Source organism: Anas acuta, chromosome 1, assembly GCF_963932015.1.
Source record: "Anas acuta chromosome 1, bAnaAcu1.1, whole genome shotgun sequence".
Taxonomy (NCBI): domain Eukaryota; kingdom Metazoa; phylum Chordata; class Aves; order Anseriformes; family Anatidae; genus Anas; species Anas acuta.
In genome coordinates this window covers 123586752-123611275 of record NC_088979.1, presented here as the reverse complement: position 1 = coordinate 123611275, position 24524 = coordinate 123586752, and the positions used below count along the sequence as shown (strand labels likewise).

General features: G+C 40.0%; 2 long non-coding RNA genes across 3 annotated transcripts in view; both read right to left on the bottom strand.

The window, feature by feature from the left end:
- Positions 1–1003: 1003 nt before the first annotated feature.
- LOC137865156 (uncharacterized) overlaps positions 1004–24524 on the bottom strand; it is a 40804-nt gene continuing 17283 nt past the window's right edge. The window contains exons 2-3 of one of the 2 annotated variants that reach the window (XR_011101770.1): positions 3695–3799; positions 1004–2083 (exon numbers count right to left, since the gene is read on the bottom strand). This is a non-coding gene — a long non-coding RNA (uncharacterized lncRNA). Of the gene's footprint in view, positions 2084–3694; positions 4744–24524 lie in introns of those variants that run through there. The other variant, XR_011101769.1, reaches the window with a different exon arrangement.
- Positions 19800–22307, bottom strand: LOC137865161 (uncharacterized). The gene is made up of 2 exons (XR_011101777.1): positions 21348–22307; positions 19800–20878 (listed from the first exon to the last, which is right to left on the bottom strand). It is a non-coding gene; the product is annotated as an uncharacterized lncRNA (long non-coding RNA).

Sequence of the window (24524 nt, the reverse complement as noted above, 5' to 3'; positions counted from 1 at the left end):
CTGAATTTAAAGTCCTTTGGCAGGATCCTTCTTGGGTGAATAATCAGATAGACACAATTTTATGTAGCTGATGAAATTCTATGGAGTTTCTCCTCAGGCTGACTTAGAACTTGTGGTGAAAATTAAAGTTTATATTGCCTTAGGCTCTCTGTATGTTCACTTCTGAGAGCTAATTAATTCTCTGGGGTCATCTGAGTATAGGGTGCTGTGTAAGCAGTTCCTATATGCCTAACAACAATTTCTGGTGCAAGTAAGAAAAAAGAAACAATGAAGTGGGAACAGTAATGTGATGTATGTGTTACAGAATTTTGAAGAAAGCAGGAATATATTTATGGGGGGGTTGGATTTTGTGTGTGTCTGTGTGTGTTTAATGCAGGGATTTCAGCTTTTATGTAGCATTTTATGAATGAAATTTGGATCAATTATCATAGAATATCCAGAGCTGGAAAGGACCACAGGGATCTATAGCCTGTGGTTCATCCCAAAGACAGTTAATTCTGACTTTAAAAGCTATGAATTGAAAGACAGTCATGTGGTGTTCTACCAGTCAGTCTAGAGTTTTAACCCATCATGCCCAGACATGAGCATGACCGACAGCATGACTGACTGGATTCAGGAAGAACTGAGTTTTGAAGAACTGGTTTTCAAAGAATCGATTATTTCTTCAGCAATATAACACTGCATTGATACAAAATAAGTGGGTATGCTTAATCATCAAGCTGTTTCTGTTCAGAGAAGTCCTGACCTTAAGCCTAATTTTCTATTCTGATTAGCCAAACATGTCTGAACTTGCTCTGCAGACGCTTCTAATTAAGCACAGAGAAGTTCAGCCTGTTTGTGTATCAATTCTTAGTGATGTGCATCCTGTTTGATCCTTCTCTAGACATCTCTTTCTAGAATAACACAGGTTACAACCTTTCCTTAAAGTAAAGAGTAAAAATACAACTATAATCTTGAAGGAACTCTGAATAATATATGGGCCATTATAACTAAAATAGAGACATTGTTGCCTGCAATATCTTCTTTATTGGTAACAACGCAAAATGGAATAGAAAAAATATTGCAGAGGTCATTGTGAAGCAAGAGCATTGTAAAGAAGAACATAAAGTCAGCAGTTCTGGTTATACACTATATATGTGCTTATGCATATAGCAACAGAAGCAACATGCAACATTTACACCTTACATGGTGTAGTACTTTGGAATGCTAGTTACAGGTTGCGCACCACAGGATCATCTCTTATCATCGAGGTTTTTTTCATATGACTAAATACGATAGTTCTTACATTCACTGGGATAATGGGGAAGGAGAACAGTGCCACACAGGATTCAGAAATACACATCAGCAGCATAGCATAAAGGAGACCTCTCCCATTCAGTATTTCTATGCCAAAAGGGAAAAAAAAAAAAAAAAAAAGAAAAAAAGCAGAGAGATCTAGGTCCAATCCTTCTTCCTAGGGCTACACCTACCCTTAGGACTTCAGAATTTGCAATCCATCAGTGACAATGCTTTCCAGGGAGAAGGGGACGCAGAAATGAAAGCTTGTCATTGAAATTGATTGCTTGGTAACTTGGAAGGTGTTCATGCTCTCGTGCAATGTAGCAAAAACCACTTCCATCGCTATGTTCACACAAGAGCCAGACACCTCGCTGCACTTTATGAGAAGATGCCATGTCATTGTCATGCCCCCTAGCCAAATTGGTAGCTTCTCTTATCACCCTGCTCTTCCCTTGATATTGGTTATGTTCATAGATAGTGATCTGTGGATTGTGTAAATTTTCAGTAATCAACATCAGGGAAGTGATCTTGTCATTCATCTCTTTACCAACAAAGCTATGCTCTCCCTCCTCAAATACCAGTAACCGGCCTGTATAGTTCAAGTGTTCATAAGCCACCCAAGGCTGTCCAATTACTTTCACTGAGGAGACACAGTCATTCCAATCTACATCTTTCAGATTGGCAACGTCTCTGGTGAGTTCTTTGGAGTGCCCCTGGAAGTTGGCGTGCTCATAAATGATGATTTTCCCCATCTCAGCAGTGTTTCTGTAATTTGGATTTCTTGCTGTAGATGTCAGATGACAGCCTGCAGAAAAGGAAAACAGAAACCAAACAATACTTGTAAGAAGCCCTTCCACAAAAGACGCAAGGCAATGGAGAGGGAAAAAGAAGAATGGGACAATTAGAACAGTTTTAGCAAGGAATGAATAAAACAGCTGTTGGACGAAACTGAGGGCATTATGTAGAAATTTGAATTTGGAAGAAAAAATTAAGAGTAAAATGAGATATGCATCAAATCTCTCAGGTCTTGGTTAGTTGTGTATATTGGTTTACGTATGTGTTTAAATGACATCTAAGTTTAGTATCTTATTGGAATATTCTATTCAATAATTAATTAATTAAAATATAGGACTGGTGATTTGTGTGGGGGCCTGGAGAGGGCTGTCCTAGAAAACCCTCTTGGAGACTGCAAACATTCATGCTACCCTTGGAGTAAACTGAAGTGACATAAAACTTTTCAATTAAATCGTATTGTTTGGTGCTATTAACTTTTGGCAAAATTAATAAAATAGCAAAAGCTATTCTGGCAGAAAATGATCAAACCTTCCTATCTATAATGGGAGCTATTTACATCTCGTTATTTCACAGAGGGCTGAATGGGCCACAGCATAGGAGAGAGAGAGGGAGACAGAGAAAGATGGTAAAGGAAAAGTCCAGATTACCACCCTGGGTTCCAGCGATGTCTCTGGTCCAGTTCCTGTTCTGTCTACAATGGTGGTGGGTACACACAAAGCCCTTCTGAGTCGCACTATTTATACGCCGCACTCAATTCCAGTTCTCACTTTGTATCCAAATTACAGCTAGTCCCCACCTCCAGTTCCTGCTTTATATGGTAATATGTGCATCCTGTGTCCCAGAGCCTTCTTGAGGGGAAGGCGGAGAGAGAGATTGCTAATACCTTTCTGACCACAGCTGCCAGAACCTCGGATACCAGAAGGTATCTCAGAAGGTTACCCAGGATAAGGACGTTGGCCTCGGAAAAGCACTATCCAGCCCTAGCAGGATCCTCTTTTCTGACCGTATCACCCTTTTCTGTTGAGTTTTTGAGACATTCTTTTGTTTTAGCTTCTTAGTCTCTTACAATGAGTCTTTCAATTCATGACAGACACTGCATTTGAGAATTACTTTAGAAATAGGTGTGGGCTGTTTTGACAGCAGTTCACAACTCACTATATAGTATGTAAAAAACTAGTGAAACATTCAGTTCACTTCTAAATGAAAGTGCAATTTATTGGTTGCTAGAACACTCTTTTATGACTACAATGACTTTGATGATGTTTATTGACTTATCTGTACTACTACTGCTAGTAATAATAACATTACTATTAAATAAAGTAGTTAATTTCTGACAACATACAGATTCTAGTCCCAAGATTATCTTCTAAAGCATTTTATTTCGCCCCTTGGAATTTCTGTAGCAATGTCTCCTTCCAAGCCCTTGCTTTACTAGGTATGGTTATCCTATAGTGCTCTTCTCATTTCCTGAAGGGTGCATCAAGCCTCTGTAAATGACAGAAATCAGATCCACACATATATGTTGTAGCTCTCATCCCAAACTAAAACCTCTTCAACTTCATTTCATAGTAGCTACCCAGGAAGGCATTTAAAGCTTTCACATAAAAAGTGTGCATCTCACCTCAATGCCAGCTTCTCAGATGTGGAGAGTTGTTGGCACTTCCTCCAGTCTGCTGCTTTCAGTCACAAGACACAACTCACCCAGATTTATAGCTCGCACAGAAGTCTTGCGAAACACCCCATCAGAAGTGAGAAGTAATTAATATCACCCTCAAGAATTCTTGAAAAAAGCTCAGAATGCTTGAGCTTTTTCGTTTTTCTATTTCTACTTCCTGCTCTGGTTCAAAAGTCCATTGATCAGCAACCACCTTGATAAAATTCAATCTCTTGTTTCTTGTTTTTCTTTACTCTCTAGAAGTCAACCGGATCACAATAATAAAAGCATATCAAACATTTTGTGATGGATAGACTGTAGAAATTTTTCTTGCTGCATTTTACATTTTTGTTTACTTGTGTAGTGAGTCTAATATACAGTAGTCTTCCAAAGGGTTTCCATGTGACATATTTTGATAGCAAAAATACTACTATTCAAGATAGTAGAGGTCTTGCTAAGAAGTTTGCAATAACTAAAACAGCCTTTTTTGATTAAAAGCTAGCAGTCTGTGATGGTTTCCAATCCCCACTTCTCAGCTAAGATCATCCTGGATGTGCCACTCTTACAGGCTCCACCAAGAGCCATCTCCATATTGTCACAATTGTGAACTCCTCAAGTACCTTGTTAACTGCCATCTTCCCCGTGCATGGGTACATGCCCTGTTAACATGTAAGTTATCTTCTGGAGTCCATCCATCCCAAGGATGTAGACCTAGCTTTGTTTGCATTAGAATGATTTTTTCTCCTTACCTCTTCCTTTTCTTTGAAACAGCATAGTCAGGTCTCTGCAGTCACTTGGCAAAGAACAAGGGTATAGGGGGAGTTGCTGTCTGAATGTGCTTTCATTACAATCATAGTTTAAAAAAAGCTTCTCTCTGACCTGTCCTACCTTGGACTTGCATTATTACTCACTTGGAGTCCCTATATTCTCTGACAATATTCAGGTGGCAGAGGTGGCAGTTGAATAGCTTGCTTTAAACTCACTTTCCCCCTACCCTTCTACATAGCCTTTTGAGATGTCACAGGGACACAGAGCTAGTAAAGCAGAAAATTATTTTCTTAATTCCAGTTTTACTCTTTAACATTTTTTCACATACATTAATTTGATAGCATGTTGACAAGCTATGCTATTGTGGAAGGAAACACGAGATCGTTGCTAGTTCAAGAGCAATCCAGATCTTGCAAATATCTACAGCACTGAAAAACTGTTTTGCGAAAGACTGCTTCTCCAGAAAATCCATCTGAGAATTTTGAAATCTAGCAATCGACTGATAAATTACAATGATGGTGATAATGTACATATTTATACATATATACAAGAACTATTTTATATGAAAACTATCACAGAACCAGGAAAATCTCCACCATCAGCAAATACAAATTGAGATGTGCCAACGCTTTCAGCAAGATACTCAGAAGAGGATCTGAGAATCTATTCAAAGGCTCAGACAGCAAGAAAATCATCGGAGCACCCTCTCAAGTGTCCAATTTTAATACAACTACAGCTTGAGTGGGAACCAAAAGTGATCAAGGCCACTCATGGAGTCCACATTTACAAAATTTAGATGCTGGGAGGGATTAAGTAACGAGGGACAGTACTTAAGTATACTGAGGTACAGTAAATCCCAGTAGCAGAAAGGAAGCTTGAGTTTTTAACTTTGTGAGGAGGACGTGGGCTCACTGGAAAGAGAAGTCAAAATGCCACGAATTGGATTTGAAGAAAGCTACATTTCTTCCGTTTGCCTTTCACATTTCCATTTGTAATGGAAACATTAAGATTGACCTGAGTGGAGAATGAAAAGGTCCGTCTGTGAGTAGAAGTACCAAAAGAAATGCATAGCAGGAGCTTTACTGTAAGTGTGGCAGGTATTGGCAGCACCTAGATCAATGTCATCAAGCACATCAACATGAAGCTTCTCAGGAAATTCAGGTTAGAAGACAGAACAAACAAGGGACAACCGAAAACAAAGGGATGGCCTCCATCAAGACTAAATAAAAGGATGATCTGCAGCATCAAGCCATTGTGGGAAGATAAAGAAAAGGGGTGGAGCCATAAAACAGCTACAAAAGGAGACAAAAAAGGGTAAATCCTAGTGACTGACAGAGGTGGACAGAATAAAAACAATATCACTGTCAGCTTCAAAAGCATACAGAAGATGCATCCAAAACTAAGGAGCACTAACTGAAGGAGAATCCTGGAGACATGAAACCAGCGACTTTTATGCTCCATGTCCTCACAAGTAGCACACACACAAAAACTGGGACAAATTTCTCTTGGTGCTTCTGCAGCTGTAGCAATAGGACCACATCAAAACAGTCATTTCATTTTAAGACTAAAAACTAAACCTTCCCCTCCTATGCCACTTTGCACTGAGTTTTATGTCACATGCTTTATGCTACTGTGTAGCAACATTACTTGTTCCATTCTCAGCTAGAAGGGAAATTAGCTGAAACCAACCCAGCATGGCCCTGGGGCTGGGTTGGTTTCGGCTAATTTGCACTTGTTAAGTGAGTCTGAACATAAAAGCACGCCAGCATCACATCTTACTGGTGCACTCCAAGATGAGAACTCCTCTGCACTGGGGTCTCACCTTCAGCAGCTGGAGAAAGCGAAGGTCAGCTCCTCCAGCAGCAAACCAGCTTTATTTAGAAACTCCAGGTAAACAAACTAATCCTGGAGCTCTGCAAGCCTAAAATCAACATCCTGGAAGCTCAGTTCTGTCTGAGGAAGACCAAGGTTTTCCCAAACAGCATTGTCAACCTATGGCTTTTCTTGTTCTGTTGATGATCTGTTATTTCTTCAAGTCCTCCTCTTTCGGTCTCCTCATCCCTCTGAGAAGAGACATGAGGAACTGACAGTCCAGGGCACCTATCTCCATCCCCCATCCCTCTCTTTCCTGCTCCCTGTTCAGCAGTTCCTGCTGTCTATCCTCTTAGCAGCAGCTGAACTCCTTCCCATCGGGCTGGACCTGCAGCCTAGCCAGCAGAATCCCTTAATCCCTTACTGGACTGCAAAAGAACACCACCCTGGGCTGAAGAGATGATTAAGGCATCTCGCATTTCTGGCATTAGTATAATGGAAAGCATTGTGGAAAATTCCTCAAAAGAATATACACAATCAGGGTTTACTGACACCTCTCCCTCAGATATACCTTCTCATAAACAAGGTGTTTAACAAAGGTACAAGACAATCCTGCTCTCCATGCATGATTGCATTGATCTAAGTACACACATCGATTCCTTTGATGATTTCTGTGCTCCACATTTCTCCTGAACTAGGTTCTCAAGAGTTTGCTAGACCTGCGCAAGACACTGCTGCAGGACCCGACCTGCTGTCATCCTTAACTGCACCTGTTTGATCCTTCTCTAGACATCTCTTTCTAGGATAACACAGGTTATAAGCTTTCCTTATTCAGAATTCTCTTCAAAGGTCTATTGTACTTCACTGTGGATAAGTAAGAATGCCCTCTATGACTGTTTTCAAATGACTGTTTATATTGGAATCACTGTTTTTACTCTATATTATGCCTAGTTTAAGAGGGACCAGGGGAAACCTTATAGGGGCTTTCCAATACTTAAAGGAAAGAGGAAAACTGGGGAGGGACTATTCATCAAAGCGTGTAGCAATGGGACTGGGAGTAATGGCTTTAAACTAAAAGAGGGGAGGTTTAAATTAGAGGTTAAGAGGAAATTCTTCTCTCAGAGGTGGTGAGGCACTGGAACAGGTTGCCCAGGGCAGTTGTGCACGCCCCATCCCTGGAAGTGTTTAAGGGATTTAACTTTTTGGTTCCTTTCTTTACAGTTGGCTTTCTCAGAAAATTTCTCAGTGTCCAAATTATTTTGGCCTAGAGTAGATACAATTCTCAGTGTTCTTTGAATTGAGTTTTGGAATCCCTATAAAAGAAGATCTGTGGTGAGTAAAGCAAGGAAACCAGAAATTGTCTCCAAAGTAGTAAGAAGTGTCCCATCACACATGAACCCTGAACGATCATAGAATCATGGATTCATAGAATGGCTTCAGTTGGAAGGGATCTTAAAGATCATCTAGCTCCAATTCCCCTGCCATAGGCAGGGACACGACCCACTCGATCAGGTTGCTCAGAGCATCATCTAACCTGGTCTTGAACAGCTCCAAGAAGGTGTATATTTGTATATTGTACATTTGCATCCATACACACAAGCCTAGAAAAGGACCACAAGTGACTGATGTTTGTTTAAAACCGGACAAAGCCCAGCAGATGATAGCACAGCATGCTGTAAGTTTTACTTCTAACTACAAGAACAGAGTGGCAAACAGGAGCTCAGCACTCAGATAGATGAACTTTGCAATACAGAGCTGCACAACTGCCAAAAAAGAGAGTGCAACTGACATTCAACAGGGGTATTTCAGAACTGCAATTCTGCATTCTCCAGGTAAACCTGTATATGACAAAACAGTTTCTGAAATGTGTGATCCCACATCTTTAATTACACCTTGCATATTTCAATATTTCAAAATTCCTCAATATTATTATAATGGCTTTGAAGAAAGGGTTTCTTTGGAAGAAAGGGTTTTTCCATTCTGATTAAAACACTGTGACTTCAAAATAATACATCATCTCATATCAAGATAAAAAGGGTTTAAAAATCCTCAGGAGTTCCTTCAACCAATCAGTTAAAATTTATCAGAAATTTCCGTTTCAATATATATTTGAGAGCATTAGAAGACAATAAATTGTAAGTATGATCAGTGCCTTAAGACACAATCAGTATTGTGATCATTCAGTAAAGTTTCCAAGTTTGTGTTTGGCCATGTTGATAGCAATATTAGCATGCTCACCAAGACTTTAAGACTGGTTGAATGTCACAAATGGAATTACACACTTCCCTCATGGGAGGGAAGCAGCAATATATTTATTGATATAATGCAATGATCTAACAAACTTAATCATAAATAAGGCAGTGACTTAACAAGAGGACCATTAAGTGACATCACATTGAGTCATGCCTGAAACTAACGTTACCAACAAATGAAAATGGAAGGAAATAAAACGTTTCAGAAGACTTCAAAATCTTTTTCATGGATCTGACTGTGTGAACCATTCTCTTAACACACAGAAATCTCATAATATATAAGAGTAATATTTCTCTGTCAAACCACAAAGAAGACATAAAATAGAGCCATTGTTGCCTGCAATATCTTCTTTATTGGTAACAACGCAAAATGGAATAGAAAAAAAAATGCAGAGGTCATTGTGAAGCAAGAGCATTGTAAAGAAGAATATAAAGTCAGCAGTTCTGGTTATACACTATATATGTGCTTATGCATATAGCAACAGAAGCAACATGCAACATTTTCACCTTACATGGTGTATGTAGTACTTTGGAATGCTAGTTACAGGTTTAATAGGTTACGCACCACAAGATCATCTCTTATCATTGAGGTTTTTTTCATGTAACTAAACACAATAGTTCTTACATTCATTGGGATCATGGGGAAGGAGAACAGTGCCACACAGGATTGAGAAATACACATTAGCAGCATAGCATAAAAGAGAGCTCCCCCCTTCAGTATTTCTATGCCAAAAGGGAAAAAAAAAAAAAAAAAAAAAAAAAAAAAAAAGCAGAGAGATCTAGGTCCCATCCTTCTTCCTAGGGCTACACCTACCCTTAGGACTTCAGAATTTGCAATCCATCAGTGACAATGCTTTCCAGGGAGAAGGGGACGCAGAAATGAAAGCTTGTCATTGAAACTGATTGCTTGGTAACTTGGAAGGTGTTCATGCTCTCGTGCAATGTAGCAAAAACCACTTCCATCGCTATGTTCACACAACAGCCAGGCACCTTGCTGCACTTTATGAGAAGACGCCATGTCATTGTCATTACCCCTATTCAAATTGGTAGCTTCTGTTATCACCCTGCTCTTCCCTTGATATTGGTCATGTTCATAGATAGTGATCTGTGGATTTTTTAAATTTTCAGTAATCAACATCAGGGAAGTGATCTTGTCATTCAACTCCTTACCAACAAAGCTATGCTCTCCCTCCTCAAATACCAGTAACCGGCCTGTATAGTTCAAGTGTTCATAAGCCACCCAAGGCTGTCCAATTACTTTCACTGAGGAGACACAGTCATTCCAATCTACATCTTTCAGATTGGCAACGTCTCTGGTGAGTTCTTTGGAGTGCCCCTGGAAGTTGGCGTGCTCATAAATGATGATTTTCCCCATCTCAGCAGTGTTTCTGTAATTTGGATTTCTTGCTGTAGAAGTCAGATGACAGCCTGCAGAAAAGGAAAACAGAAACCAAACAATACTTGTAAGAAGCCCTTCCACAAAAGATACAAGGCAATGGAGAGGGAAAAGAAGAATGGGACAATTAGAACAGTTTTAGCAAGGAATGAATAAAACAGCTGTTGGACGAAACTGAGGGCATTATGTAGAAATTTGAATTTGGAAGAAAAAATTAAGAGTAAAATGAGATGTGCATCAAATCTCTCAGGTCTTGGTTAGTTGTGTATATTGGTTTACGTATGTGTTCAAATGACATCTAAGTTTAGTATCTTATTGGAATTTTCTATTCAATAATTAATTAATTAAAATATAGGACTGGTGATTTGTGTGGGGGACTGGAGAGGGCTCTTGGAGACTGCCAACATTCATGCTACCCTTGGAGTAAATTGAAGTGACATAAAACTTTTCAATTCAATCGTATTGTTTGGTGCTATTAACTTTTAGCAAAAGTTAATAAAATAACAAGAGCTATTCTGGCAGAAATTGATCAAACCTTCCTATCTATAATGGGAGCTATTTACATCTCGTTATTTCACAGAGGGCTGAATGGGCCACAGCATAGGAGAAAGAGAGGGAGACAGAGAAAGATGGTAAAGGAAAGGTATAGATTACCACCCTGGGTTCCAGCGATGTCTCTGGTCCAGTTCCTGTTCTGTCTGCAATGGTGCTGGGTACACACAAAGCCCTTCTGAGTCGCACTATTTATATGCCGCACTCAATTCCAGTTCTCACTTTGTATCCTAATTACAGCTAGTCCCCACCTCCAGTTCCTGCTTTATATGGTAATATGTGCATCCTGTGTCCCAGAGCCTTCTTGAGGGGAAGGCGGAGAGAGAGATTGCTAATACCTTTCTGACCACAGCTGCCAGAACCTCGGACACCAGAAGGTATCTCAGAAGGTTACCCAGGATAAGGACGTTGGCCTCGGAAAAGCACTATCCAGCCCTAGCAGGATCCTCTTTTCTGACCGTATCACCCTTTTCTGTTGAGTTTTTGAGACATTCTTTTGTTTTAGCTTCTTAGTCTCTTACAATGAGTCTTTCAATTCATGACAGACACTGCATTTGAGAATTACTTTAGAAATAGGTGTAGGCTGTTTTGACAGCAGTTCACAACTCACTATATAGTATGTAAAAAACTAGTGAAACATTCAGTTAACTTCTGAATGAAAGTGCAATTTATTGCTTGCTAGAACACTATTTTATGACTACAATGACTTTGATGATGTTTATTGACTTATCTGTACTACTACTGCTAGTAATAATAACATTATTATTAAATAAAGTTGTTAATTTCCGACAACATACAGATTCTAGTCCCAAGATTCTCTTGTAAAGTATTTTATTTCACCCCTTGGAATTTCTGTAGCAATGTCTCCTTCCAAGCCCTCGCTTTACTAGGTATGGTTATCCTATAGTGCACTTCTCATTTCCTGAAGGATGCATCAAGCCTCTGTAAATGATAGACATCAGATTCACACATACATGTTGTAGCTCTCATCCCAAACTAAAACCTCTTCAACTTCATTTCATAGTAGCTACCCAGGAAGGCATTTAAAGCTTTCACATAAAAAGTGTGCATCTCACCTCAATGCCAGCTTCTCAGATGTGGAGAGTTGTTGGCACTTCCTCCAGTCTGCTGCTTTCAGTCACAAGACACAACTCACCCAGATTTATAGCTCACACAGAAGTCTTGCCAAACACCCCATCAGAAGTGAGAAGTAATTGATATCACCCTCAAGAATTCTTGAAAAAAGCTCAGAATGCTTGAGCTTTTTCGTTTTTCTATTTCTACTTCCTGCTCTGGTTCAAAAGTCCATTGATCAGCAACCACCTTGATAAAATTTAGTCTCATGACTCTTGTTTTTCTTTACTCTCTGGAAGTCAACCGGATCACAATAATAAAAGCACATCAAACATTTTGTGATGGAAAGACTGTAGAAATTTTTCTTGCTGCATTTTACATTTTTGTTTACTTGTGTAGTGAGTCTAATATACAGTAGTCTTCCAAAGGGTTTCCATGTGACATATTTTGATAGCAAAAATATTACTATTCAAGATAGTAGAGGTCTTGCTAAGAAGTTTGCAATAACTAAAACAGCCTTTTTTGATTAAAAGCTAGCAGTCTGTGATGGTTTCCAATCCCCACTTCTCAGCTAAGATCATCCTGGATGTGCCACTCTTACAGGCTCCACCAAGAGCCATCTCCATATTGTCACAATTGTGAACTCCTCAAGTACCTTGTTAACTGCCATCTTCCCCGTGCATGGGTACATGCCCTGTTAACATGTAAGTTATCTTCTGGAGTCCATCCATCCCAAGGATGTAGACCTAGCTTTGTTTGCATTAGAATGATTTTTTCTCCTTACCTCTTCCTTTTCTTTGAAACAGCATAGTCAGGTCTCTGCAGTCACTTGGCAAAGAACAGGGGTATAGGGGGAGTTGCTGTCTGAATGTGCTTTCATTACAATCATAGTTTAAAAAAAGCTTCTCTCTGACCTGTCCTACCTTGGACTTGCATTATTACTCACTTGGAGTCCCTATATTCTCTGACAATATTCAGGTGGCAGAGGTGGCAGTTGAATAGCTTGCTTTAAACTCACTTTCCCCCTACCCTTCTACGTAGCCTTTTGAGATGTCACAGGGACACAGAGCTAGTAAAGCAGAAAATTATTTTCTTAATTCCAGTTTTACTCTTTAACATTTTTTCACATACATTAATTTGATAGCATGTTGGCAAGCTGTGCTATTGTGGAAGGAAACACGAGATCGTTGCTAGTTCAAGAGCAATCCAGATCTTGCAAATATCTACAGCACTGAAAAACTGTTTTGCGAAAGACTGCTTCTCCAGAAAATCCATCTGAGAATTTTGAAATCTAGCAATCGACTGATAAATTACAATGATGGTGATAATGTATAAATTTATACATATATACAAGAGTTTTTAAAAAAATCACAAAACTGTAATAGTGGTAAAAGCAAATGAGTAAGTGTTTAGCTTCACTGAAACATTTAGGATGATGTTTAAGTGATCCCTACTACCAGATAGGATATTGCTGGAGAAAATGGGGAACTGAGGCAGGGAGAGAGTTCACCTCCACCAAAAGAAGACAGCCACTAGCTTCACCCAAACCCTCCTGCTGCATCTCTTTTGTTACTGCTTGTCTGAGCCAAAGCTGTGCCAAACTCACAGAACTAAGGTAGCACAAAAATGTGGGGTTTTATTTGCTTGGTAGATTTTGTTGTGTTTCTTTTCAATTTGTTTGTTGGCTTTTGGTGTGTTTTGTTGTTGTTCCTGGTATCGTTGTTTGGGTTTTGTTTTCTACATGGTACATTCCTATGCTATTCTGCAGAGGTTGGAAGCAGAGCAAAGGAAACGTACATTCTGGGCTTTGGAGGAAAGCAGCAAGACCTCAGTTTCTAACAGCATCTAGTTGCGCAATCAGCTTTACTGTATTGCCAAATTGCACCATTAAGTTATAATTTCTTCTGCTGCAATTATATCTCCCTACCCACTCCACTCTAACAGCAACTAGATGCGCAATCAAATTTACTGTGCTTTACTGCTATTTTGCCAAATCTCACCATTGCTTGTGCAGCAATGATCTCTCCCTACTGAACTCGTTCCTGATGGAAAGTGGAAGTTCCCACTCTACTCTAGACACCCTCTCATTCCTCTCCTGACACTCTTATTTCATGCCAAAGAGCAGGGGGGTTGGAGCATTTGTTGGGCTTCTCCAGAAGTTTAACTCACTAGCACTTCATTTAAAAAAATAAAAATAAAACAATCCCCTAACAAAAAACAGGGGCTAAAGTTGGGAAGGAATTTTCTACTCTTCCAGAAAGTTACCAGGCCCATGGAGGACCCAACTCGCCAGTCTTTGGCCAATCCTACACAGCGCAGCCTGCATGACACTCATGAGAGGATTTCATCCCCTCTCATCTCCACCGGGGGCTCCTTATCACCCCTGGCAGGATGACTGTATGGTTCGGGGGATTTCAGAGCAGTTGAGATGTGGTATTTCCTGCTAGGATATCTTCTATTTAAAAAACAAAAGTCACCTTCTATATTTTCTATTCTGAATGCAACTGCACAAAAATTACTTGTAAACAGGAAAAGAACATTTGGTTAGCCTTATTCCTCTTTGAAATCAATAAATGTTTTATATGAAAACTATCACAGAACCAGGAAAATCTCCACCATCAGCAAATACAAATTGAGATGTGCCAACGCTTTCAGCAAGATACGCGGAAGAATCTACTCAAAGGCTCAGACAGCAAGGAAATCATCCGAGAACGCTCTCAAGTGTCCAATTTTAATACAACTACAGCTTGAGTGGGAACCAAAAGTGATCAAGGCCACTCATGGAGTCCACATTTACAACATTTAGATGCTGGGGGGGATTAATTAACAAGGGACAGTACTTAAGATTACTGAGGTACAGTAATTCATAGTAGCAGAACGGAAGCTTGAGTTTTTAACTTTGTGAGGAGGACGTGGGCTCACTGGAAAGAGAAGTCAAAATGCTACGAATTGGATTTGAAGAAAGCTACACTTCTTCAGTTTGCCTTTCACATTTCCATTTGTAATGGAAACATTAAGATTGACCTGAGTGGAGAATGAAAAGGTCCGTCTGTGAGTAGAAGTACCAAAAGAAATGCATAGCAGGAGCTTTACTGTAAGTGCGGCAGGTATTGGCAGCACCTAGATCAATGTCATCAAGCACATCAACATGAAGCTTCTCAGGAAATTCAGGTTAGAAGACAGAACAAACAAGGGACAACTTAAAACAAAGGGATGGCCTCCATCAAGACTAAATAAAAGGATGATCTACAGCATCAAGCCATTGTGGGAAGATAAAGAAAAGGGGTGGAGCCATAAAACAGCTACAAAAGGAGACAAAAAAGGGTAAATCCTAGTGACTGACAGAGGTGGACAGAATAAAAACAATATCACTGTCAGCTTCAAAAGCATACAGAAGATGCATCCAAAACTAAGGGGCACTAACTGAAGGAGAATCCTGGAGACATGAAACCAGCGTCTTTTATGCTCCATGTCCTCACAAGTAGCACACACACAAAAACTGGGACAAATTTCTCTTGGTGCTTCTGCAGCTGTAGCAATAGGACCACATCAAAACAGTCATTTCATTTTAAAACTAAATCAACCTTCCCCTCCTATGCCACTTTGCACTGAGTTTTATGTCATATGCTTTATGCTACTGTGTAGCAACTTCACTTGTTCCATTCTCTGCTAGAAGGGAAATTAGCTGAAACCAACCCAGCATGGCCCTGGGGCTGGGTTGGTTTCGGCTAATTTGCACTTGTTAAGTGAGTCTGAACATAAAAGCACGCCAGCATCACATCTTACTGGTGCGCTCCAAGATGAGAACTCCTCTGCACTGGGGTCTCACCTTCAGCAGCTGGAGAAAGCGAAGGTCAGCTCCTCCAGCAGCAAACCAGCTTTATTTAGAAACTCCAGGTAAAAAAACTAATCCTGGAGCTCTGCAAGCCTAAAATCAACATCCTGGAAGCTCAGTTCTGTCTGAGGAAGAGCAAGGTTTTCCCAAATAGCATTGTCAACCTATGGCTTTTCTTGTTCTGTTGATGATCTGTTATTTCTTCAAGTCCTTTTCTTTCGGTCTCCTCATCCCTCTGAGAAGAGACATGAGGAACTGACAGTCCAGGGCACCTATCTCCATCCCCCATCCCTCTCTTTCCTGCTCCCTGTTCAGCAGTTCCTGCGGTCTATCCTCTTAGCAGCAGCTGAACTCCTTCCCATCGGGCTGGACCTGCAGCCTAGCCAGCAGAATCCCTTAATCCCTTACTGGACTGCAAAAGAACACCACCCTGGGCTGAAGAGATGATTAAGGCATCTCGCATTTCTGGCATTAGTATAATGGAAAGCATTGTGGAAAATTCCTCAAAAGAATATACACAATCAGGGTTTATTGACACCTCTCCCTCAGATATACCTTCTCATAAACAAGGTGTTTAACAAAGGTACAAGACAATCCTGCTCTCCATGCATGATTGCATCGATCTAAGTACACACATCGATTCCTTTGATGATTTCTGTGCTCCACATTTCTCCTGAACTAGGTTCTCAAGAGTTTGCTAGACCTGCGCAAGACACTGCTGTAGGACCCGACCTGCTGTCATCCTTAACTGCACCTCATCACTCCTCTACACACAGCCACGCCTCATTTCTCTGGAAATGTGCAGCCTCCCTTTCCTTTCCAGAACACTCTGCCTTTTTACTCCTCCCTCAGACAAGGCCAACTGAAGCACAACAGCCACAGATTGCTCCCAAATGTTCTCCTAGGGGTCTAGGTTGGACTGGCTCCTCCAGACTCACCTGGAGACATGAAAGGCCACCATGAGGTCTCCCACCTCACCTGACACGAGTATATGTTGGACAGACCCTCTGTGAAATCATGTGCTGGTTACTTGAGAGCATCAAGGTTGGCCACTCTGCCCTTGAGGATTCCCCTCACCACTCCCCCACTGCCCAGAACAGCCACACCAGGAATGCAGGGCAGGCTCAGTGGGAAACAGGCACAAGCCGCTTCCTTGAAGGCCGTGAAGCACCCCTCCTTCCTTACCCCTCAGCACTGCCGACATCCAGAGGCGTCAATCCAAAGAAAGACCTAAAGAACCCTTTTTTAAAACCTTAATTAACAAACATATATTACTTCTAATTTCTAAAGTATTTTGAAGAATATAGACTGATATTACATTTGGCTCCAAAAAGCACTGCTGTCAAACTTGCATCGTAACTCTGTTACGCTGATGTCACATTGCTGTTATTACAACACAAAGTATTACTTCATCACTAGCACAAAACAACCCTGACAAACCACCCAAACATTCCAACGTCACAGAAGAGCACTTCAGTACTTCCATTTTAGTCAACAAATTCAATATAAAATTTCCACTAACTGGGTGGCTGCATGATATTGGGTTACCTGAAATGGAAGTGACTTGCCAACCAAGTTCCTGATTTATTTTTCAACACCTTTGTACAAGAGAAAAAATAAAACACTAGATATTTTCAATCATCTGGACTCACATCCATTGAAAAATCATTAGCGTATTTTATACTTATCTATAAAAAAAGATCACTCACCCTTTAGCAGGCAACCTCCATCCCAGCTACTAGCATCAAAATCAACAGCTGTGTTTCAGGTATTGCTGTCACTACTAATTATTTAGAGGGCATTTTACTTTTTCTTGTGCAGAATGTAATGCTCATTTCTTTATGCAACGAGCAACTTTCAGGTTGCTGATCTGGTAGAAAACGTCACAAGCAAAAAGAGCAGTTTTGCGGCATAAGCCACAGTGCCCACCATACGGTAAGAGAAGGGAGAATGAGCACTCAGAAGGGAGGAAAGTTCAGAACAAAAAGGACTGAAATGGCTCAGACTAGGATGAATTTATGCTGTCAGAAAAAGTACACCTCTTCTTGGTAGCATGCCAGTATGTTGTTTATTGAGTGATGCAGGCAACAGGGAGCTCCTAGGTCCCCCACATTCGCTTTGCAGGGCACCAAAGCTGGCAGTGGATAATCTTGTGGCAATGAGGAAAATCAAAACATGTTACATATGAAATGTGCTGACAGAAAAGCTTGGCAAAGGATCTCTGCGTACACACTCACAAGCCCATAAATAAAGAAGGTCTTTGTTTCCATGACCATATTCTCCATTGTTATGAGGATAAAAACAAAATGGATTTTCAAATCTCTCATCTCATCTACGCTGTGCTTATTGCACAAGGAAGTAAAAGTCACTGAACGTAGCAGAATACCACGAAGGAAGCTAAGAGTTGGAGATTGTTTATTAAATATTATTAAATATTGTTAAACATTTACAGTGTATTTGTGTGGCTTTTGTGTTTGTTTGGTTGTTTTTTGTAAATATTAATAGTAATGGGTAAAACCTTTTATCTTTTTTACTCTCAGTATCTCAATATAGATCTTATTATATTTATCAAATCTGGCAAGAGATTGTGACAAAAATAGAAAGAAAATAAAAGGAAAAAAGATAAAAAACCTCTTCCTCTATGTCTTCAATGGACAAAAGAGAAGAACGAGCAAGATGAACACAAACATGTAAAGTTTTTGAAAATGTGCGGAACTATATTATGCAAAAGCCACTTGAACAAATAAAGACTTATTCTGACTTGGAACAAAAATGACTAAAGGATTTTTACATTTTTCATAAAATTTGATTTTTAATAGACCTTATACTGAGTTTATTTTTTACAAGTGCATTTTTCTTCTCCCAGAGAGTCATTTACAAATACATCAAGACTCATGCATTTCCTTACTTTTATTTCCTCTGGTTGGCTTCATCTTCATTGCACTATTGGAATCTATTTTCTGCTGCATTGAGGGGTGATAAAATAATTCAACACTAAGCTGTGGATGGCACTCATGTAATCTCTTCACAGTGTTGGAAAAGGTAAAATGGTAGAAAAACTGAATTAAGCTTCTTCCACCTTCAAACCCGCTCTTCCTTCTCAGTCCCACTAGACCCTGCTAAAAAAAAGCCCACAGGCAGATCAGGCACATCTTGGTTAAAATAAAATAACTTAAAATTAAAGCAAAAAAAAAAAAAGTAAAAACAAAAATATAATGACCAAAAATAAACAGAAGACACAAGACTGACCAATAACTGATCCTTGCTGAACTCGAACTGAGCAACATCATGCAAGCCATTTCCAAGAAGAGGGAGTCCTTACCAGCTAGCTGTGGAATGTGTACTCATTGCATTTTTGAGTAGCAGATACATCTGCCTCAATACAAACATTTTGAATATCAGCAAAAATGCTTCTGGGCCAGTCATCTCTGCTGATGAATACAGTAGAATGGGAGAATTTCACACATACAGCTTGAAAGTGGTCCAGACATAACCGCCAGCCCCAATTATCCAGATTTACTACTATAGACAAAAGACAACACCAGAATCAGAATCAGAATTTTCTAGGTTGGAAGAGACCTCAAGATCATCAAGTCCAACCTCTGACCTAACGCTAACAGTACCCCACTAAACCATATCCCTAAGCTCTACATCTAAATGTCTTTTAAAGACTTCCAGGGATGGTGATTCCACCACCTCCCTGGGAAGCCTGTTCCAGTGTCTAACAACCCTTTCAGTAAAGACCACTAGAGCAGGCTGCCCAGAGATGCATCCAGCCTGGCCTTGAATGCCTCCAGGGATGGGGCATCCACAGCCTTTCTGGGCAACCCTTCCCACCCTCTTAGTGAATAACTATCCCGGTGCCTCACCGCCCTCTTAGTAAATAACTGTCTCCTAATTTCCAACCTAAATCTCCCCTGTCTTATTTAAAACCATTCCACCTTGCCCTATCAGTACCAACACATGTAAACAGGTCTTCTCCCTCCTGTTTATAAACTCCCTTTGAGTACTGGATAGCCACAATGAGGTCTCCCCGGAGCATTCCCTTCTCCAAGCTAAACAAGCCCAATTCCCTCAACCTTTCTTCGTAGGAGAGGTGCTCCAGCCCTCTGATCATCTTAGTGGCCCTCCTCTGGACCCATTCCAAGATGACGGTGACTTAACAAGATCACGTTGAGTGACATCACATTGAGTCATGCCTGAAACTAACGTTACTGACAAATGAAAACGGAAAGAAATAAAACCTTTCCAGAAAACTTCAAAATTTTTTTCATGGATCTGACTGTGTGAACCATTCTCTTAATATATGGAAATCTCATCATAATTCATCATATAAGGGCAATATTAACTGTCAAAACACAAACAATATATAAAATAAAGCTATTGTTGCCTGCAATATCTTCTTTATTGGGAACAATGCAAAATGGAATAGAAAAAAAAATTCGGAGGTCATTGTGAAGCAAGAGCATTGTAAAGAAGAATATAAAGTCAGCAGTTCTGGTTATACACTACATATGTGATTATGCATATAGCAACAGAAGCAACATGCAACATTTTCACATTACATGGTTTAGTACTTTGGAATGCTAGTTACAGGTTTAATAGGTTACACACCACAAGATCATCTCTTATCATTGAGGTTTTTTCGTACTACTAAATATGATAGTTCTTGCATTCATTGGGATCATGGGGAAGGAGAACAGTGTCAGACAGGATTGAGAAATATGCATCTGCAGCATAGCATAAAAGAGAGCTCCCCCCTTCAGTATTTCTATGTCAAAAGGGGAAATAAAAAAAAAAAAAGCAGAGAGATCTAGGTCCCATCTTTCTTGCTAGGGCTACATCTACCCTTAGGACTTCAGAATTTGCAATCCATCATCAACCACACCTTCCAGGGAGAAGGGGACGCAGAAATGAAAGCTTGTCATTGAAATTGATTGCTTGGTAGCTTGGAAGTTGTTCATGCTCTCGTGCAATGTAGCGAAAACCACTTCCATCGCTATGTTCACACAACAGCCAGGCACCTCGCTGCACTTTATGAGAAGACACCATGTTATCGTAATGACCTCTATCCAAATTGGTAGCTTCTGTTATCACCCTGCTCTGACCTTGATATTGGTTATGTTCATAGATAGTGATCTGTGGATTGTGTAAATTTTCAGTAATCAACATCAGGGAAGAGATCTTGCCATCCATCTCTTTACCAACAACGCTATGCTCTCCCTCCTCAAATACCAGTAACTGGCCTATATAGTTAATGTGCTCATAAGCCACCCAAGGCTGTCCAATTACTTTCACTGAGGAGACACAGTCATTCCAATCTATATCTTTCAGATTGGTAATATCTGTGGTGAGTTCTTTGGAGCGCCCCTGGAAGTTGGCGTGCTCATAAATGATGATTTTCCCCATCTCAGCAGTGTTTCTGTAATTTGAAGTTGTTGCTGTAGAAGTCAGATGACAGCCTGCAGAAAAGGAAAACAGAAAACAAACAATACTTGTAAGAAGCCCTTCCACAAAAGACGCAAGGCAATGGAGAGGGAAAAAGAAGAATGGGACAATTAGAACAGTTTTAGCAAGGAATGAATAAAACAGCTGTTGGACGAAACTGAGGGCATTATGTAGAAATTTGAATTTGGAAGGAAAAATTAAGAGTAAAATGAGATATGCATCAAATCTATCAGGTCTTAGTTGTGTAACTATCTTGGAGTAAATTTAAGTGATATAAAACTTTTCAATCAATTGTTTGGTGTTATTAACATTTAGCAAAAGTTAATAAAATAGCAAAAGCTATTCCGGCAGAAATTGATCAAACCTTCCTATCTATAATGGGAGCTATTTACATCTCATTATTTCACAGAGGGCTGAATGGGCCATAGCATAGGAGAGAGAGAGGGAGACAGAGAAAGATGGTAAAGGAAAGGTATAGATTACCACCCTGGGTTCCAGCGATGTCTCTGGTCCAGTTCCTGTTCTGTCTGCAATGGTGCTGGGTACACACAAAGCCCTTCTGAGTCGCACTATTTATACGCCGGACTCAATTCCAGTTCTCACTTTGTATCCTAATTACAGCTAGTCCCCACCTCCAGTTCCTGCTTTATATGGTAATATGTGCATCCTGTGTCCCAGAGCCTTCTTGAGGGGAAGGCGGAGAGAGAGATTGCTAATACCTTTCTGACCACAGCTGCCAGAACCTCGGATACCAGAAGGTATCTCAGAAGGTTACCCAGGATAAGGACGTTGGCCTCAGAAAAGCACTATCCAGCCCTAGCAGGATCCTCTTTTCTGACCGTATCACCCTTTTCTGTTGAGTTTTTGAGACATTCTTTTGTTTTAGCTTCTTAGTCTCTTACAATGAGTCTTTCAATTCATGACTGACACTGCATTTGAGAATTACTTTAGAAATAGGTGTGGGCTGTTTTGACAGCAGTTCACAACTCACTATATAGTATGTAAAAAACTAGTGAAATATTCAGTTAACTTCTAAATGAAAGTGCAATTTATTGCTTGCTAGAACACTATTTTATGACTACAATGACTTTGATGATGTTTATTGACTTATCTGTACTACTACTGCTAGTAATAATAACATTATTATTAAATAAAGTTGTTAATTTCCGACAACATACAGATTCTAGTCCCAAGATTCTCTTGTAAAGTATTTTATTTCACCCCTTGGAATTTCTGTAGCAATGTCTCCTTCCAAGCCCTCGCTTTACTAGGTATGGTTATCCTATAGTGCACTTCTCATTTCCTGAAGGATGCATCAAGCCTCTGTAAATGATAGACATCAGATTCACACATACATGTTGTAGCTCTCATCCCAAACTAAAACCTCTTCAACTTCATTTCATAGTAGCTACCCAGGAAGGCATTTAAAGCTTTCACATAAAAAGTGTGCATCTCACCTCAATGCCAGCTTCTCAGATGTGGAGAGTTGTTGGCACTTCCTCCAGTCTGCTGCTTTCAGTCACAAGACACAACTCACCCAGATTTATAGCTCACACAGAAGTCTTGCCAAACACCCCATCAGAAGTGAGAAGTAATTGATATCACCCTCAAGAATTCTTGAAAAAAGCTCAGAATGCTTGAGCTTTTTCGTTTTTCTATTTCTACTTCCTGCTCTGGTTCAAAAGTCCATTGATCAGCAACCACCTTGATAAAATTTAGTCTCATGACTCTTGTTTTTCGTTACTCTCTAGAAGTCAACCGGATCACAATAATAAAAGCACATCAAACATTTTGTGATGGAAAGACTGTAGAAATTTTTCTTGCTGCATTTTACATTTTTGTTTACTTGTGAAGTGAGTCTAATATACAGTAGTCTTCCAAAGGGTTTCCATGTGACATATTTTGATAGCAAAAATATTACTATTTAAGATAGTAGAGGTCTTGCTCAGAAGTTTGCAATAACTAAAACAGCCTTTTTTGATTAAAAGCTAGCAGTCTGTGATGGTTTCCAATCCCCACTTCTCAGCTAAGATCATCCTGGATGTGCCACTCTTACAGGCTCCACCAAGAGCCATCTCCATATTGTCACAATTGTGAACTCCTCAAGTACCTTGTTAACTGCCATCTTCCCCGTGCATGGGTACATGCCCTGTTAACATGTAAGTTATCTTCTGGAGTCCATCCATCCCAAGGATGTAGACCTAGCTTTGTTTGCATTAGAATGATTTTTTCTCCTTACCTCTTCCTTTTCTTTGAAACAGCATAGTCAGGTCTCTGCAGTCACTTGGCAAAGAACAGGGGTATAGGGGGAGTTGCTGTCTGCATGTGCTTTCATTACAATCATAGTTTAAAAAAAGCTTCTCTCTGACCTGTCCTACCTTGGACTTGCATTATTACTCACTTGGAGTCCCTATATTCTCTGACAATATTCAGGTGGCAGAGGTGGCAGTTGAATAGCTTGCTTTAAACTCACTTTCCCCCTACCCTTCTACGTAGCCTTTTGAGATATCACAGGGACACAGAGCTAGTAAGGAAAGAGGCGGCTCTGGCAGAGCTCCAGTAGGAAAAAATGTATGTATTTTCTAAATTGCAGTTTAACTCTGAAACATGTTTTCACATGTTAATTGGTTAGCGTGCTGACAAGCTATGCTATTGTGGAAGGAAACACGAGATCGTTGCTAGTTCAAGAGCAATCCAGATCTTGCAAATATCTACAGCACTGAAAAACTGTTTTGCGAAAGACTGCTTCTCCAGAAAATCCATCTGAGAATTTTGAAATCTAGCAATCGACTGATAAATTACAATGATGGTGATAATGTATAAATTTATACATATATACAAGAGTTTTTAAAAAAATCACAAAACTGTAATAGTGGTAAAAGCAAATGAGTAAGTGTTTAGCTTCACTGAAACATTTAGGATGATGTTTAAGTGATCCCTACTACCAGATAGGATATTGCTGGAGAAAATGGGGAACTGAGGCAGGGAGAGAGTTCACCTCCACCAAAAGAAGACGGCCACTAGCTTCACCCAAACCCTCCTGCTGCATCTCTTTTGTTACTGCTTGTCTGAGCCAAAGCTGTGCCAAACTCACAGAACTAAGGTAGCACAAAAATGTGGGGTTTTATTTGCTTGGTAGATTTTATTGTGTTTCTTTTCAATTTGTTTGTTGGCTTTTGGTGTGTTTTGTTGTTGTTCCTGGTGTCATTGTTTTGGTTTGGTTTTCTACATGGTACATTCCTTTGCTATTCTGCAGAGGTTGGAAGCAGAGCAATAGGAATGTACATTCTAGGCTTTGGAGGAAAGCAATACGAATATACATTCTGGGCTTTGGAGGAAAGCAGCAAGACCTCAGTTTCTAACAGCATCTAGTTGCACAATCAGCTTTACTGTATTGCCAAATTGCACCATTAAGTTATAATTTCTTCTGCTGCAATTATATCTCCCTACCCACTTCACTCTAACAGCAACTAGATGCGCAATCAAATTTACTGTGCTTTACTGCTTTTTTGCCAAATCTCACCATTGCTTGTGCAGCAATGATCTCTCCCTACTGAACTCGTTCCTGATGGAAAGTGGAAGTTCCCACTCCACTCTAGACACCCTCTCACTCCTCTCCTGACAGCCTTATTTCATGCCAAAGAGCAGGGGGGTTGGACC